Source organism: Vitis vinifera, chromosome 6, assembly GCF_030704535.1.
Source record: "Vitis vinifera cultivar Pinot Noir 40024 chromosome 6, ASM3070453v1".
In the NCBI taxonomy this organism is placed as follows: domain Eukaryota; kingdom Viridiplantae; phylum Streptophyta; class Magnoliopsida; order Vitales; family Vitaceae; genus Vitis; species Vitis vinifera.
The window spans coordinates 17,551,212-17,568,600 of record NC_081810.1 but is presented as its reverse complement, the minus strand read 5'-3'; the positions used below and the strand labels follow the sequence as shown (position 1 = coordinate 17,568,600).

The 17,389-nt window shown below is 38.0% G+C and overlaps 1 protein-coding gene across 2 annotated transcripts in view; it reads left to right on the top strand.

The window, feature by feature from the left end:
- The window catches only part of LOC100242629 (protein DGS1, mitochondrial), a 57,548-nt gene that overhangs the window by 430 nt on the left and 39,729 nt on the right, over positions 1–17,389 (top strand). The window lies entirely within an intron of this gene.

Genomic DNA, 17,389 nt, shown 5'->3' with positions numbered 1-17,389 from the left:
ATATAGATAGGTAGATAGATGGATAGATAAATGTTTTTTTTTTTTTTTGTGGCTTCTGTTTTTAACGTTTGGTTGCCGAGAAAATGTCGCGAAAGAAAACTTATGGACCTATGTTCGGATCTCAGGAAACAAAAATGATGTTCTCAGATTCTAAACAGACGCCTATTTGGTGTTAGCTGAGAACCAAGCAAGATGTTTGTATTTCAATTTCACATTCAAATTTGTTGGGTTTCTTGGATGCATTCGGCTATTATACTGTTAAATGAGTAATTCTATAGTAAATTGAACTAGATGGTAAGAATTGGAGCTATCTTAAGTGTCTAACCTGGGTACTGGGTCTCGTTTGTGTGTGTTGTTGTCTTTTATTTTTAATAGAAATTGGGATCCGATAATGCAATGTACATTTGATCCAGTTATGTATCATTTCAAGCGGGCCTCTAATTTAAAATCAACACGTTTTGGTGATGGATATTCAATACAATCATGGTGGAATCACCCTTATACACCTTACTATTGCTAAAATCCCCTTCTACTGTCTATTTCGTGTTCCTCTATGTGTATAAAATTGTGCATGTGAAGTTCTTGAGATAAAGAGCGTGTTTGGGAAATCATATTAATGATTTGACATGATTAACTGACTTAATTGAAGTCATTAAGTAGATTAAGCATGATAAAATAACTTAATATCACCACTTAAAATTAAAAAATAACTTTAAGCATTAAGTCAAAATAATTAACTTATTTTTAATCTAAAATATCTTTTACCTCATTACCTTTATCTACATTCTGTTTGGTAGTGCTTCTAGAAAGCACTTCTAGTATAAAAAGCATTTTTGAAGAAAAATTAGACATTTGATAAAATATAGAGAACACTTTTAAAAAATTGAAAATTCACTTATAATGCTTCCTAAAGAAGCTCTTGATAGGTGATTCTACCAAAAATGGTTCTAAAGAAAATATTTATACTAAATGCACTTTGAATTGAAACACTGTCAAATGTACACCTAGGAAGAATATATTTTATAATTATGACTCTACATACAACTCATCTTTTATAATAAATATTTTCGTACTTATCTTATATATCTAGAATATTTTAAATGTGAAAAATTAACAAATAAATTTATTGTTTAAGAGTGGTGAAAATAAAAATATTAGTTAAAAATAATGAGGGTAAATATGTCAATTTGGTGTAAAAAAAAAGAAAGAATAAAATTTAAGTTAACTTTACCAAACAACCTGAATATCAAGGTAAAAAAATAAGTAACAAGTTTTTAACTTAAAATCAACTTAGTCATTAAGTAATAAGTTTTAAGTTTTACTAAACACCCACTAAATAGCAACCTTAACTCAAAGCATTACATTATGCTGGAATTACTTCAAGGGACCTAAAAATAAATTACCACCCAAGCTTGACAAGAATAAACAAGAAATTTATCAAAAAGACATGCTATCAAAAGTAAGCCACAGAAGCAAACTTTATGCCAAAAATCTTCCAATTTGAAAGAAAAACAATGTGGCAAATATGAGCAATCCATGATGTAAAATAAAGCTATCTACAACTAAGTTTAATATCTTATACTGTGGAACCATGTGGAAAAAAGGGGGAGGGGTGGGTTTGAGTAGGTAGTCCTTAAATATTGACCCAAAAATTTGATTTTTATTTTTCAGGTTAGGATATAGTTAACCAGTAGAAGCTAAGAACATTCAATCAAACAATGTGACATGTGATTTGTGAGGAAAACTACTCACAAGCCTTCTCAATACATTACAGATGTAAAAATCATAGGATTAGAGACTGTAGACCTAAAATTCACTAAGTTTCAAGAAATAGGTAAATAGAATACTTGGTCGTTGCTACTCCCTACGACTTACAATCAATAGTACCTCTACACTTCTTAATGGACTCCTCAACTCTTCGAGGGGATGCAATTCTACCACCACGAACTCAATTAACATCGAATTTTCTTTTCAAGAGTGTTAGGTTAAGTGCAAAGAGAGACAATGTAAAATTTAGGGGCATAAAGAGCAAAATTGCACAACATGAGGCATAAAAAGAAAAATTACCAAGTTTAGGAAACTTGGGAAAATTGGAAATTCTGCCAAAGTGAAATGAAACCAGAAATTTTCCATCAAGCACTTGGGTGCTATTTTAGGTTCCTTGAGTGCTTGAGCTAACCCATCAAGCGCTTGATGCTCCTATTAAAATCTTAATTTCCGTCATCGGTTTTCCTTTATATAATTTTCAATTAAAATTTGTTTCTAAATTATTTTATTAACGATTTCTATAGAAGTCGACTCTATGCCTTTTAAGTTCATTATTCCCAATTAACTCAACCATACTTACTTGTATAATCCTAGGTTGACTATTTCATAACTTTGAGTCTTCATAGGCAGTGTAAATCTCAGGAAAACATGTAAAGTTCTAAACTAGGATGAATGAAACAAAATTGTCAACATCACTAAATAACCTAACACCCTCCCTCCTTTGCCTTTTCTTGTCTGCTTGATTTGCCCTTCCAAAGTGCATTCCAAAGTTATTCAGTTGGACAGTCTACGTTCTACTTGTATATGCAATGATAGATTAATTATCTTAATGTTTTGGTACTTCTTTTAGGTTCCAAGTTCATCCTCCTTCAATGGAAAGTTCTCTACATATTTTAGATAATAAAAGTATGTTAATTAGGCTTCCTCTAGTGCAACTATATGGAAGCAGTTTCTAACTTTTGAGGGTTGTCTTAATTAGGCTTCCTCTAGTGCAAATATTTTTTTTTTTTGATAAGTAAAACAAGATATATTGATAAAGGGGCAAAAAGTTACAAGTATACAGGGGGTATACAAAGCAACAAACCCCTCAAAAGGCCAAAAAAACAGCAAGCCTCACCATCCCTTAGTTGGACGCCAACCATTCTAGGAACCCTATAAGGGACATACGCTCCTTGCCAATATACGCTCCTCTAGTGCAAATATATAGAAGCAGTTTCTAACTTTTGAGGGTCCTAGGGTGAGGGACATTTTATAGGTGTGGTAAAACAAAGTGGAAAAGAGAGTTTAAAAATGCTTCACAAGTAAATTTTAACTACAACCATAATAATTTTTTAAGCAATGCTTTACGAACAAAATTTTTTTGCACTAAATCTGTATGAACTGCAGTAGCATCATTTCTAGCATTAATTTCAAAGCAAAGTGAATCACTGCCCCTATTAACCATTAGTTTCAAAAGTTTCCTTGTCTTATTCACTTTATATAAACTTTTGGTATTCTTTTTGTAGACAACTTTGTTGAAACTTTGGAGAAAAAAAAGTGTGAACCCAATCATTTCTAGCATTAATTTCAAAGCAAAGTGAATCACTACCCCTATTATCCATTAGTTTCAAAAGTTTCCTCGTCTTATTCACTTTATATAAACTTTTGGTATTCTTTTTGTAGATAACTTCGTTGAAACTTTGGAGAAAAAAAAGTATGAACCTGATTTTTCTTAAGAAATATGAAGTGCAGTTAAAATAGACATTTCATACACATCTTTTTCATATTTAGTATATCTTGTATCTTAAGATATGGTTAAGTTGTAATAAACTTAGTCGACATGTATCATTGCGCATATAATATCTCTAATTGACTAGGTGTAAGCATCATTTAATGGTTTCTACTATTGACAAGAAACCCATTTACAAGAAGGGTTGAAATTCATGGGTCCCCAGGGATACATGTATTAGTCTCCAGGTCCCTTTGCTATAGCATTTTTCAGATTTTTAATTGTGTCATTACTCACCACACGGAAAGCAAGAGTGGGAGATGGTATGCAAAAGAAGAGGAATTTTTAACTCCTGTCCCTTCATAGCTTGGTTCCTAAGAAGCACCAATGCAAGTATGCGTCAGACTTTAGACCCATTAGCCTGACAACCAACCTTTACAAAATGATAGCTCCATTCCCTTTAAGTCATTGTTGGCTTGAGATGGGGTCAAAGAAAGGTTTTATAAAAGACTATCAATGTAGAAAAGACAATACACTTTGATAAGGAGTCATCTTACTTTGATTAGAAGCACCTTATTCAACTTGCCAATATATTTTATATGCTTGTGAGCATTCCTAGGAAGGTTAGATTCGGCTCAAGAAGATTCAAAGAAACTTCCTTTTGGGAGGTAGGGCTTTGGTGAAAAGCGATATTTAATGAAGTGATCAATTGTCTGCATGCATAAGAGTTGGGGGACTTGGGCATTAGATTCCTTTCTTTCCTTAATAAGTCTCTCCTTGGAAAGTAGAGATGGAGTTACGCATCTAAAGGAGTGCTATGGAATAGGTTGCAGATGGGAAGGAGGAAGAAGTGGTTTGGTGTTCCTATAAAGTGAAATATGGGTATGAGGTTAGTTTATCGAAAGCTATCATGAAGGGATGTGATCTTTTTAATGGTAGAACATTTTTATGGTGGATAATGGGAAGAGGATACAGTTTTAGAAGGATAGGTGGTGTAAGAATAATTGTTTGTGTGTTTTACTTCACTTATTGTGTATCATAACCTTAACAAAAGAGGCTTGGATGATGGATTTATGGGACCAGTGAGGTGTGGGGTGTTATTGGAGTCCTTGTTTCTATAGACATTTATATGATGGGAGTTGGATAATTTAGAAGCATTTTATTTTTCAAGATGGCAACAAAATTTGATGAATAGGGAAAACAAGGATAGGGTGGTTTGGATGGAATCGAGGTTTAGTCAAATCATTCTAGTATGTTTGGAGTCAAGGAGAACGATTCCTTTTTTAATGGACGTAATTTGGAATTCATGGAATTGCTCTTCTCTTTGCTCAGTGTAGTTGGGTGCTAGCTTTCATAGTTAGAGTGACTCTTTTAGGTTGGTACATGTCTTTTGTGGGAAGAAAGCCTAATAAAGTTTGGAAGATCACTTCTTTGTGCATTTTTTAGACAATTTAGAAGGAAAAGAATGAACGATCATTCGAAAATGGGGAGCAATATAATCAAATGCTAAAATACACATTCCTTAGTAATCTTTTAATGTGGATGGGTAGATTGTATATGGAAGAAGACTCAATACTTTTTAATTGATTTTGTAGACTAGTTAGATTCTTGTTGAGGGAGAGAGTTGTTTTTTGTGTTCTTTCTTTCCTTTTGGTGTCCTTTATATTCATTTACTTTGGTGGGCTATTTCTTTGGCATTGTCAATAAAATTATCTTGTTTTCCCATATAACAAAAAAAAAAAAAAAACCCCAAAATGATAGCCAAGCTGCTATCTAAACTTGTTTGTTCAATGTTGCATGAGAATATTTTGTCCCAAAGAGAGCTTCCATCAAGGGGAGACATTTTGGATGTGATGCTAGTTGCTAATGCAATGTCTGATGAGAAAGTATGTTCTGGGTGTGAAGGGTCTATCTCCAAAATCGACTTTGAGAAGGCAATCAAGAATGGGGTTTTCTAAACCCTACTTCAATCAGCAGGCTTCCATCTTAGGTGGTAGACTTGGATTTAAGATTGTTTATTGTCATTGCAATTTGCTATTTTAGTAAACGGATAGAAAATGGATGGTTTAAAGCTTCTGGAGGGTTAAAATAACCCCTTCTCTGTATAGAATAGCAACAAAAACCTTGAGTAGAAAGATGACTAGTGCAGAAGAGAATGGTCTTTTAGAAAGTTTCCTAGTGGGAAGAGCGCTATAAGGGTGTCTCGTCTCACTCACAATTTGCCATTGACTTGATTTTTTTCTTTAGGGCTAGAGCAAAGGACTTAGTAATGTAAGGCTTATTTAATTCATTTTTGAGCATATATCTGACCTCAAAGTAAGTCAGAAAAGGGCACCTATTAAGGATCATTGTTAGTGTTGCTAGATTCATGGTTAAGTATGGACCATTATTGACTTATTTCTTACTTATTCCATCCTTAACCATTCATCTGTCCATGTTGAGAAACTTTAATTTTGCCAAAATTTAATTCATCTGAAAGTCGATGATCTTTCTATACTTTCATGATCTTCACATGATGTCCACTTATCACCTTGCTTTCCTAATAAGAAGGTATGGTCTTTGACCTCTAGGGATTGTGAATTATCAAATTCTTTCCAAGTTAAAAGTACCTTATTATTGTCTCCTAACTAATTTTATATGGCAAGCTAGAGTACCACTAGAAGTCAAAGCTTTGGCTTAGCTAGTGGCAGATGAAAAGGTTAACATATGTTACTGTTGATGAAACTTGGAAAGGTTCTCAGCCTCAAGCAATAAGTTATATGTTTAGGCAGCAGGGAATCTGTGGATCATCTCTTCCTTCATTATGTTAGGCCTTTGACACAAATTATTTGCACTGACAAGAATGGTTTGGTTTTGTTCTGAGGTGTGGTTGATGTGATGCCCATTGCTTTTGGAGGCTTTGGAGGACATGCTTGAGATTGAGCTTTGTTTGCTTTGCTATCCTTACAATAATTTGAGTGATATAGGTTGTGAGATTGCCATAACTGTTTAAGATAGGTTGAGGTTTTAGGAGGCTTTATGGGATGTATATTTTCGATGTTCTCTTTGGATCTTTGTTGTGGGTCCCTTCATAGACACTTTGCAAAGCATGATATTTTCTATGTTCTCTTTGGATCTCTATGGTGTGTGCCTTCATAGACACTTTTCTAAGCATGATCATGGTTGATTAGAGCCTTGTTTGTAATTGTACAAGGTTGGTTGTGGAGGTGTGAGTTGAGTGAAGGCCTCCTTCATTTCGTTCACTAAAGATAAAAATTTGATGGTTTCTATTTTTGCAACCTATTATAGCTAGGTATTAGGTTGTATTTAGGGATTAATGTGGCATTTTAAATGAGGCTGGTTGTGGAGGATCTAGTTGAGTGTAGGTCTCCTTGATTTGGTTCACTAGAGATAAAACTTTGATGTTATCTATTTTGGCAACCTATTATAGCTGTTAGGTATTAGGATTGTGTTTAGAGATCAAAGTGGCATCGTATGAAGAGTTCTCTTTGAACTTGCTTCATTCAGGTCGTCTATGGAGGTAAAGATTTTTGGTCTTTCAGAAAGTTTGTAGTGAATTTGGATTGAAATTTTTTTATCATTGTATTACAAAGGTGCATAATACATGATTGAATATATTCAAGAAATTAGCTATACTCTAGGCTAGAAATTTGCTATGAAAGAATACAAGAAAGGAAAAAAGTTCACAAATATAATATAGCTCAAAAATCGACCTAAATTAGGAAATTAATTAGCCTAGTTAAAATAGGAGATTGCTAGCTGTCCAGTTTTTGCATACACTGTATGCTAGCATAATTTAGATAAGATTTCTTAACTATGTTGCATGGGTTTGGGTACAAGTGTCGAATGCGGGTATGTGTAAGTGTCTGATCCTTCACAACCTAGATTTTAGGATACAGGAACTCGATTAAAAGGGATCCAAAATATGGGCACAAGTATTGTGATACGGCTTAATAAAATAAAAATTGTTGAAATAATGCCAAAGTTAGGACTTTAATTTAGGAATAAAAAAAGGAGAGATCATTTAGGATATTTCCTTATGATTTAGTTTCCTAATTTTAGGAGAGAATTAAGCTAGATTGATTTTTTCTTATTCAGTCATTTGTGTATATATATGTGTATGGTGTGTACCGATTAATATCAATAAAGGAGTTCAGAAATTCTTCATGGTATCAGAGCCAGTTTTCTGAAACCCTAATCCCTTCTGGCCACCTCTTATTCAGGCCATCACTCATTCCGGCCAAATCTCTCTGGCCATATCTCAATCCGATCATCTCTCTCTCTCTCTCTCTCATTCCGGTCATCAGTCCCTGTTCTCAGAGCCAAGGGAGAAAACGCTTTCCGGTCAGTCAAATCGTCGTCAGAAAACACTCACCGCCGGCAACTTTTCCGGCGAACTTTCCGGCGAATTTTCCGGCGAACTTTCCGACGACGGTTTTTTTCTACACCGCAAGGAGCGCCTGGAGGAGATCTCCAATTTGTCCCAAAGCACCGGAACCAGAAACCTATCCACGCACCGCCCACGCGCGTTTTTCCGGCCGGCGACTGCATCTCACGCGCCGGCGCGTGAGGGCGCGTGAGCCACTTTCCGGCGACGCGCTTCCTCCTCCAGGCTCGCCTGACGCCGACCAGCCACCCTGCACGTGCCTCTTTTGGGGTTCTTTTGCTTCTGCGGGCCTTCTGATCAGATTTTCCGGCGTCCTCCGGCTATTTTTTCTCAACTCCAGTCCCTGCACGTGCCTTGAGAAGTGTTCTTCTACCTTTCTGATCCATGACAAAATACGGAATGGCATCATCACAAGTATCCAGCGTCACGTCACCAGAATCAGGGGGCAGATCTGAAATTCCAAACCTTGGTGGCAATGATTCCTCTTCTATTCTCATCACAGGACACAAATTAAATGGCCATAACTATTTACTGTGGTCACAATCTGTGTTGCTGTTCATTTGCGGTAAAGGAAAGGATGAGTACCTCACTGGAGAAGCAGTCATGCCAGAAACTACAGAACCGGGTTTCAGGAAGTGGAAGATTGAAAACAGCATGATCATGTCATGGCTTATCAATTCCATGAACAATGACATAGGCGAAAATTTCTTGCTGTTTGGGACTGGAAAGGACATATGGGATGCAGCCAAAGAAACTTACTCAAGTTCTGAAAATACTTCAGAACTGTTTCAGGTTGAATCAGCTCTACATGACTTCCGCCAAGGAGAGCAGTCAGTTACTCAGTATTACAACACACTCACAAGGTATTGGCAGCAACTTGACTTATTTGAGACTCACTCATGAAAATGTTCGGATGATGCAGCAACATACAGGCAAATTGTGGAACAAAAGAGACTGTTCAAGTTCTTCCTAGGACTAAACAGGGAATTGGATGATGTTAGAGGCCGAATCATGGGCATTAAACCCCTGCCAAGTCTCAGGGAGGCTTTTTCAGAGGTTAGGCGTGAAGAAAGTAGAAAGAAAGTGATGATGGGATCAAAAGAGCAACCTGCCCCAACATTGGATGCCTCTGCCCTTGCTGCTCGGTCATTTAATAGTAGTGGTGGAGATCGTCAGAAACGGGATAGGCCTTGGTGTGATTATTGTAAGAAACCAGGCCATTATAAGGAGACTTGCTGGAAGCTTCATGGCAAACCTGCTGATTGGAAACCAAAGCCACGGTTTGACAGAGATGGCAGAGCACACGTGGCTGCCAACTCTGAGAGCACATCTGTTCCCGAGCCGAGTCCATTCAACAAAGAGCAGATGGAGATGCTACAGAAATTATTAAGCCAAGTTGGCAGTGGCAGTACTACCGGTGTAGCCTTCACTGCTAATCGAGGAGGAATGAGGCCGTGGATAGTAGACACAGGTGCTTCTGATCACATGACAGGAGATGCTGCCATTCTTCAAAATTACAAGCCAAGTAATGGTCATTCATCCGTCCATATTGCTGATGGTTCAAAGTCAAAAATTGCCGGGACAGGTTCTATAAAACTTACTAAAGACTTATATCTTGACTCTGTCCTCCATGTTCCAAACTTGGATTGTAATCTTTTGTCCATTAGCAAATTGGCTCATGATCTCCAATGTGTTACTAAATTCTATCCAAACTTGTGTGTTTTTCAGGACTTGAAATCGGGGAAGATGATTGGCAGTGCTGAACTGTGTTCCGGGCTCTACCTCCTTTCATGTGGCCAATTCTCAAACCAAGTCTCTCAAGCAAGTTGCGTCCAGTCTCAAAGTATGTCAGAGTCTTTCAATTCTGTGTCAAATTCTAAGGTCAATAAAGATAGTGAGATTATAATGTTACACTATCGCCTTGGTCATCCTAGCTTTGTTTACCTTGCAAAATTGTTTCCCAAATTATTTATCAATAAAAATCCAGCATCTTATCACTGTGAAATTTGTCAGTTTGCAAAGCATACTCGAACAGTATATCCTCAAATCCCATACAAACCTTCGACTGTTTTCTCTCTAGTACATAGTGATGTGTGGGGTCCCTCCCGGATAAAAAATATTTCTGGCACTCGATGGTTTGTGACATTCGTTGATGATCATACTCGGGTAACATGGGTTTTCCTTATGAAAGAAAAGTCAGAGGTCGGGCACATTTTTCAAACCTTCAATCTTATGGTTCAAAATCAATTCAATTCCAAAATACAAGTCCTCAAGTCAGATAATGCAAAGGAATACTTTACTAGTAGTCTCAGTACTTATCTTCAAAATCATGGCATTATCCACATAAGTTCTTGCGTTGACACCCCACAACAAAATGGGGTGGCCGAACGCAAGAATAGACATCTCTTGGAGGTTGCCCGGTGCCTTATGTTTTCCTCTAATGTTCCAAACTATTTCTGGGGGGAAGCTATTCTCACAGCTACCTATTTGATTAACCGTATGCCATCCAGAGTGCTTACCTTTCAATCCCCACGTCAACTTTTCTTAAAACAGTTTCCTCACACCCATGCCGCCTCTTCTGATTTACCACTCAAAGTATTTGGTTGTACGGCATTCGTTCATGTGTATCCTCAAAATCGTAGCAAATTTGCTCCTCGAGCAAATAAGTGCATTTTTCTAGGGTATTCTCCAACCCAAAAAGGGTACAAATGCTATTCTCCAACCAACAAAAGATTTTACACCACCATGGACGTCTCTTTCTTTGAACATGTCTTCTTCTATCCCAAATCTCATGTTCAGGGGGAGAGCATGAATGAACATCAAGTTTGGGAGTCTTTTCTTGAGGGTGTACCTTCTTTTCACTCAGAGTCACCAAATCCTTCCCAATTCGCGCCCACTGAGTTGTCCACACCCATGCCGCCATCAGTTCAGCCAGCCCAGCACACAAATGTTCCTTCTCCCGTGACCATCCAGTCTCCCATGCCTATTCAACCTATAGCCCCACAACTTGCTAATGAGAACTTACAAGTTTACATCAGGAGGAGGAAAAGACAGGAATTAGAGCACGAATCACAGTCAACATGTGGCCAATATATTGACTCCAATTCAAGTCTTCCTGAAGAGAACATAGGTGAGGATAGGGCTGGAGAGGTGTTAATTCCCAGCATTGATGATTCTACTTTGCCAATTGCATTGAGGAAGGGTGTTAGGAGATGTACAGATCATCCAATTGGGAATTATGTTACGTATGAAGCGTTATCACCATCTTACAGAGCATTTGCTACTTCTCTTGATGATACTCAGGTTCCCAACACAATACAAGAGGCATTAAAAATTTCAGAATGGAAGAAGGCAGTACAAGATGAGATTGATGCACTTGAGAAGAATGGGACGTGGACTATCACAGATTTGCCGGTTGGGAAGAGGCCTGTGGGGTGCAAGTGGATTTTCACCATAAAATACAAAGCAGATGGATCAGTCGAAAGATTCAAGGCTCGTTTGGTAGCTAGAGGGTTTACACAATCCTATGGGATAGACTATCAGGAGACTTTTGCTCCTGTTGCAAAACTGAACACTATCAGGATCCTTCTCTCATTGGCTGTCAATCAAGATTGGTGCTTGCAACAACTGGACATAAAAAATGCGTTTCTAAATGGGGACCTAGAAGAGGAAGTCTACATGGAAATACCACCTGGTTTCGAAGAAAGTATGGCAAAGAATCAGGTTTGCAAACTCCAAAAATCCTTGTACGGCCTTAAACAATCTCCTCGAGCCCGGTTTGATAGATTCACAAAAGCAGTCCTGAAGCTGGGCTACAAACAAGGTCAGGCTGATCATACTCTATTTGTCAAGAAGTCTCATGCCGGGAAATTGGCCATATTGATAGTCTATGTCGATGATATTATTCTATCTGGGAATGATATGGGGGAGTTACAGAATTTGAAGAAGTATTTGTCAGAAGAGTTTGAAGTTAAAGACCTTGGAAATTTGAAATATTTCCTTGGTATGGAAGTGGCTAGATCAAGGAAGGGAATCGTAGTCTCTCAAAGAAAATACATACTCGATCTTCTTAAGGAGACCGATATGCTTGGATGCAAACCAATTGATACTCCTATGGATAGTCAGAAGAAACTTGGTATCGAGAAAGAAAGTACACCGGTAGACAGGGGGAGATATCAGCGGCTTGTCGGGCGCTTGATTTATCTCTCACACACTCGGCCAGATATTGGCTTTGCAGTGAGTGCTGTAAGTCAATTCATGCACAGCCCCACTGAGGAACACATGGAAGCAGTCTACAGGATTCTTAGATATTTAAAAATGACACCAGGGAAAGGCCTATTCTTCAGAAAGACAGAGAACCGTGACACTGAAGTATACTCAGATGCGGATTGGGCAGGAAACATCATTGACAGGCGGTCCACTTCCGGATATTGTTCTTTTGTCTGGGGAAATCTTGTTACTTGGAGGAGTAAGAAGCAATCAGTTGTAGCCAGAAGTAGTGCAGAAGCTGAGTACAGAGCTCTTGCACAGGGAATCTGTGAAGGGATTTGGATAAAAAGGGTTCTTTGTGAACTGGGACAAACGAGTTCATCTCCAATTCTGATGATGTGTGATAATCAGGCAGCTATAAGCATAGCAAAGAACCCCGTGCATCATGACAGGACCAAGCATGTTGAGATTGACAGACACTTTATCACAGAGAAGGTGACTAGTGAGACGGTCAAATTAAACTATGTTCCTACCAAGTACCAAACCGCAGACATCCTCACCAAAGCTTTACCTAGGCCTAACTTCGAAGACTTAACTTGCAAGCTGGGATTATATGATATATATTCTCCAGCTTGAGGGGGAGTGTTGAAATAATGCCAAAGTTAGGACTTTAATTTAGGAATAAAAAAAGGAGAGATCATTTAGGATATTTCCTTATGATTTAGTTTCCTAATTTTAGGAGAGAATTAAGCTAGATTGATTTTTTCTTATTCAGTCATTTGTGTATATATATGTGTATGGTGTGTACCGATTAATATCAATAAAGGAGTTCAGAAATTCTTCAAAAATCAATTAAAAATAACTTGAAAGTGAAGATATCCTTTTTAAAAGCTCTCATTTTTCTCTTATCCCTAAATATTCTTACAAAAATTCACTTTTTAGCTAATTTTTTGTTTTCTGTACTGTAATTTGTACTATGACAGTTGAAAGAATGAAAGAATATCAATGAAAAAAATCAAACAGCCACACCCAAAGTAAAATAGGAGTGTTCGACAAGGATTTTATACCCACACCTATGTCATGTCATGTTGACATGGGTACATTGGGTGAAATTGAAGAATCCGAGTATGATAGTCTCCCAACACTCCCCTTCAAGCTAGTTTAGTGATGTCCATAATTTCCATCTTGCTTATCAAAACTTGAAATTGCTGTTTAAACAATCCTTTAGTTAGCACATAAACTAGTTGATTTCTTGAGGGAACAAATGGTGTGCAGATCCATCCACCTCCTATCTTTTTCTTGATTAAATGTTGGTTTACCTCAACATGCTTTGTTCTACCATGTGTTATAAAGTTGTGAGCTATGCTAATAACAGCTTTGTTATCACAATAGAGCTTCATAAGATTATTGTCCTCTACTTTTAGTTTCTTTAGAAGAGATTTTAGCCATAGGAGCTCTCAAATTCCTAAAACCATGGATCAGAATTCAGCCTTTTCACTTGACCTTGCAACTGTTGGTTGTTTCTTTCTCCTCCATTGCACTAAATTGCCGTCCATAAACATGCTGAACACAAAGATGAATTGAGAATGAATTTCTGATTCTCATTGCTGCAGTGTAATAGGATCTACAATCATATTAATGAATACAATACTCTAAATCTATTTAAAGGAATAAGCTATTTACAAGAAATAATTCAAATTCAAATTCAAAGAATAAAATATTCTAAATATGGATAATGCTTCCTAATTTTCAGCAGTGAATGTCCTAGTTTTCAGCAGTGAATCTAAATCAATCTTTCCACACTCCCCCTCAAGATGGCTCGAAAATGTCTTTCATACCTAGCTTGCTGTTTATGCTATTGATCTGCCCCTTGTGTAGCCCCTTAATAAAAACATCCATCAATTGCTCAACTGTGGGAATAAAAAAGCATGCAAATCAGTCCATAATTTAATTTCTCTTTGGTAGTGTCAGTTAACTTCTATGTGTTTGGTTCTATCGTATTGCATTGGATTATGTGCTATATTGATTGTTGCTTTATTGTCACAATAGAGCTTCATTTTTTTTTTTTGATAGGAAACCATGCAAGAATATATTGATAGCAAAAGAAGTACAAAAGGAGGATGAGGAATCCTCCCTCCAAAAGAAAAACTAAACAACAAGAAAAAATAACAATACATTAGGCCGTCCCATTGGAACTATTTGAACTACACACTGATAGCCAATCAAGTTGTAGTACGTTAAGGGGGGTGCCCTTAAAACCCGTTGAACAGAACGCCCAAAAGGACGCAAGGAAATGAATGGAATCCCAAAGATTCCCTGAATTCCTAGCCTTGTCCTCAAATATCCTAGCGTTTCTTTCCCGCCACACAACCCAGATTAACGCTATACTCGCGTTTTGCCATAAAATTACCCCTCTCTTGGACCTGCCAAATCCTTTGTAATTGATGAACATCATGTCTGAAATGCTTTTCGGAGGAACCCAATCCATCTTGGCTAGCTGAAAAAGTCTGTGCCACAACCCCAACGTCACTGAACAATGGAGAAAGAGATGATCTGCTGATTCTCCTTGTTCCGTACACAACTTACATACGTCAGGGCTAATAGCTTTGTGGGGTCTCCTCAATTGTAGCAAGTCATTGGTATTCACCTTCTTATGTGCCACAAGCCAGATAAAGGTCTTAACTTTGAAAGGGACTTGAGATTTCCAAACAAACTTAGTGGGGAAAAATGGAGATGAATCAGGCATTTGGGACAGGGCTGTAAAGAAAGATTTGACTGTGAACAAGCTTGAAGAACATAAGGACCATGATCTCGCATCTGAAGCGGAAGTGGATAAGTTCATACATTCTAGAGAGTGCATGAGGCGTTCTAAATCTTCTATCTCAGAATCGATTAGATTACGACGGAAATTAAAGTTCCATGAGAAAGGGCGAGACGAACCAAGGATTGAAGATATTGGAATATTTTTATCCATTACTACTCGAAATAGTCTTGGATATTGGTCTTTTAAAGTTTGGTCTCCCCGCCACAAATCTTCCCAAAAGCGAATTCTTTCCCCATCTCCTACGATAAACCGAGTATACTTGGAAAAATCCTGGAAGCCTTGTGCTATGGCCTTCCAAGGACAGCGGTGTGACCATCTGACTATGGTATTGGCATCCCAACCATTTGAGTGTGTCCCGTATATGCTAAGAATGACCTGATGCCAAAGAGATGTACTCTCCCTAGGGAACCTCCACAACCATTTCCCTAGAAGAGCACGATTCCTTAAAGGAATCTTCCCGATCCCCAAACCCCCTATAACCCTCGGCTTGCACACTGCTTCCCACCTAACAAGATGATCTCTTTTACCTTCCCCAACCCCTGACCATAGAAAGTCCCTTTGCATCCTCTCGATTTTTGCAGCCACTAAAGTTGGAATCTTAAACAAAGAAAGGAAGTAGCTAGGGATATGGGAAAGGCAAGAGTGTAGGAGAGTTATCCTACCACCAAAAGATAAGTAAGCCTTTTGCCATCCGTCTAATCTCCTAGAGATTCTCTCAATCACTGGATCCCAGAATCCACAAGCAGTTGGGTTCCCTCCCAAAGGAAGACCCAGATAAAGAATGGGCCAATCTGAAGCCTTGCAGTCAAGCAACAACGCTAACCTAGAAAGATGATTCTGATCCAGGTTGATGCCATAAAGATTACTCTTGTCAATATTGACCTTAAGTCCAGAGATTTGACCAAACACTAACAATAAACTCTTAAGAGTTTGCAATTCTTCCTCTCTAGGGTTAGCAAATAGGATAGTATCATCTGCGAATTGCAGATGGGTCACCCTACATCTATTTCTGCCTACCCTGAAGCCCTCTAGCAAATTTCTTTCCTCAGCTTTTAACAACATTCTACTCAACACATCTGCAACAATAGTGAATAGGAAAGGGGATAAAGGGTCACCTTGTCTTAAACCTCTAGCTGCCTTGACCCATCCTTTAGCATTACCGTTCACTAGAATAGCATAAGATACCGATGACAGACAAGCTCTCATCCAACTCCTCCATTTAGAACTAAAACCCTTCTTCTCCAACACGTGATCTAAGAAATCCCATTTCACATGGTCATAAGCCTTTTCAAAGTCTATCTTGAACACGACTCCCTCCTCCCCTGATCGCTTTTTCTCGTCCACAATCTCATTGGCTATAAGAACTGCATCCAGAATTTGTCTCCCTTGAACAAAAGCACCTTGAGTGGAGTGGATGGTCTCTTGTAGAACTCCTCTTAGACGCCCTGACAATACTTTTGCTATTATCTTATATAGACAAGTGATCAGACTGATAGGTCTAAAATCCGAAATCTTCTTTGACTGACTCTTTTTAGGCAAAAGTACTATGAAGGAAGCATTAGTGTTTTGATTAATAATCCCACTATTGTGAAACTCTGCAAACACCCTCACTAAGTCTTCCTTGATCACATCCCAGCAGTCCTGAAATACTGCTATGGTGAAACCATCAGGCCCTGACGCCTTATCCCTATCTAACTGAAAGATGGCATTAAAGATCTCTGCTTCGGCGAAAGGGGAATCCAACCTAGAAGCACTCTCTTCTGAAATAGGGGACCAATCAATACCTTCTACTCTCCATGACTCGCCAGGAGGACTCGAGTAGAGCTTTTTGAAATATAGTAATATCTCCTCTGTGATGCTCTCAAAACTATCCAACACCAAACCTCTTTCATTCTCCAAGAGTTTGATGAAGTTCTTGTTATGTCTCCCATTAGCCACTTTATGAAACAGCTTTGAGTTACAATCCCCCTCCTTAACCCATTTTATCTTAGCTTTTTGTTTCCAATGAATTTCTTCCCTTAAAATTAGCTCCTCTAACTCCCCTTTTCTTATAACTCTTTGAGCTGCAAGATCAGAAGAGAGAGCCCCTTCTTGTTCAATGGCATCAATGTTAGCTATTTCATCCAATATGATTTTTTTCCTTTCCTTAAGCATTCCAAAAGTATTCTTATTCCAATCTTTCAATTTTGCCTTAACGAATTGTAACTTCCTCATGAACTTGTGACCTTCCCAACCATTTCCTTCAAATTCTCTCCACCAACTGCTAAAGCTCTCTTTGAAATTATGATGTTGCAACCACATATTCTCAAACCTAAAAGGTGTTGGTCCCCACTTGAACGGATTAGTATCCAAGACAATCGGCCAGTGATCTGATGTCCATCTAGGAAGTACTTCTTGAAGGCTTTGAGGGAAGGAAAGCTCCCACTCATTTGAATAGAGAAACCGATCCAATCTCTTACACACCGGTGATTCCTGCATGTTTGACCAAGTGAAA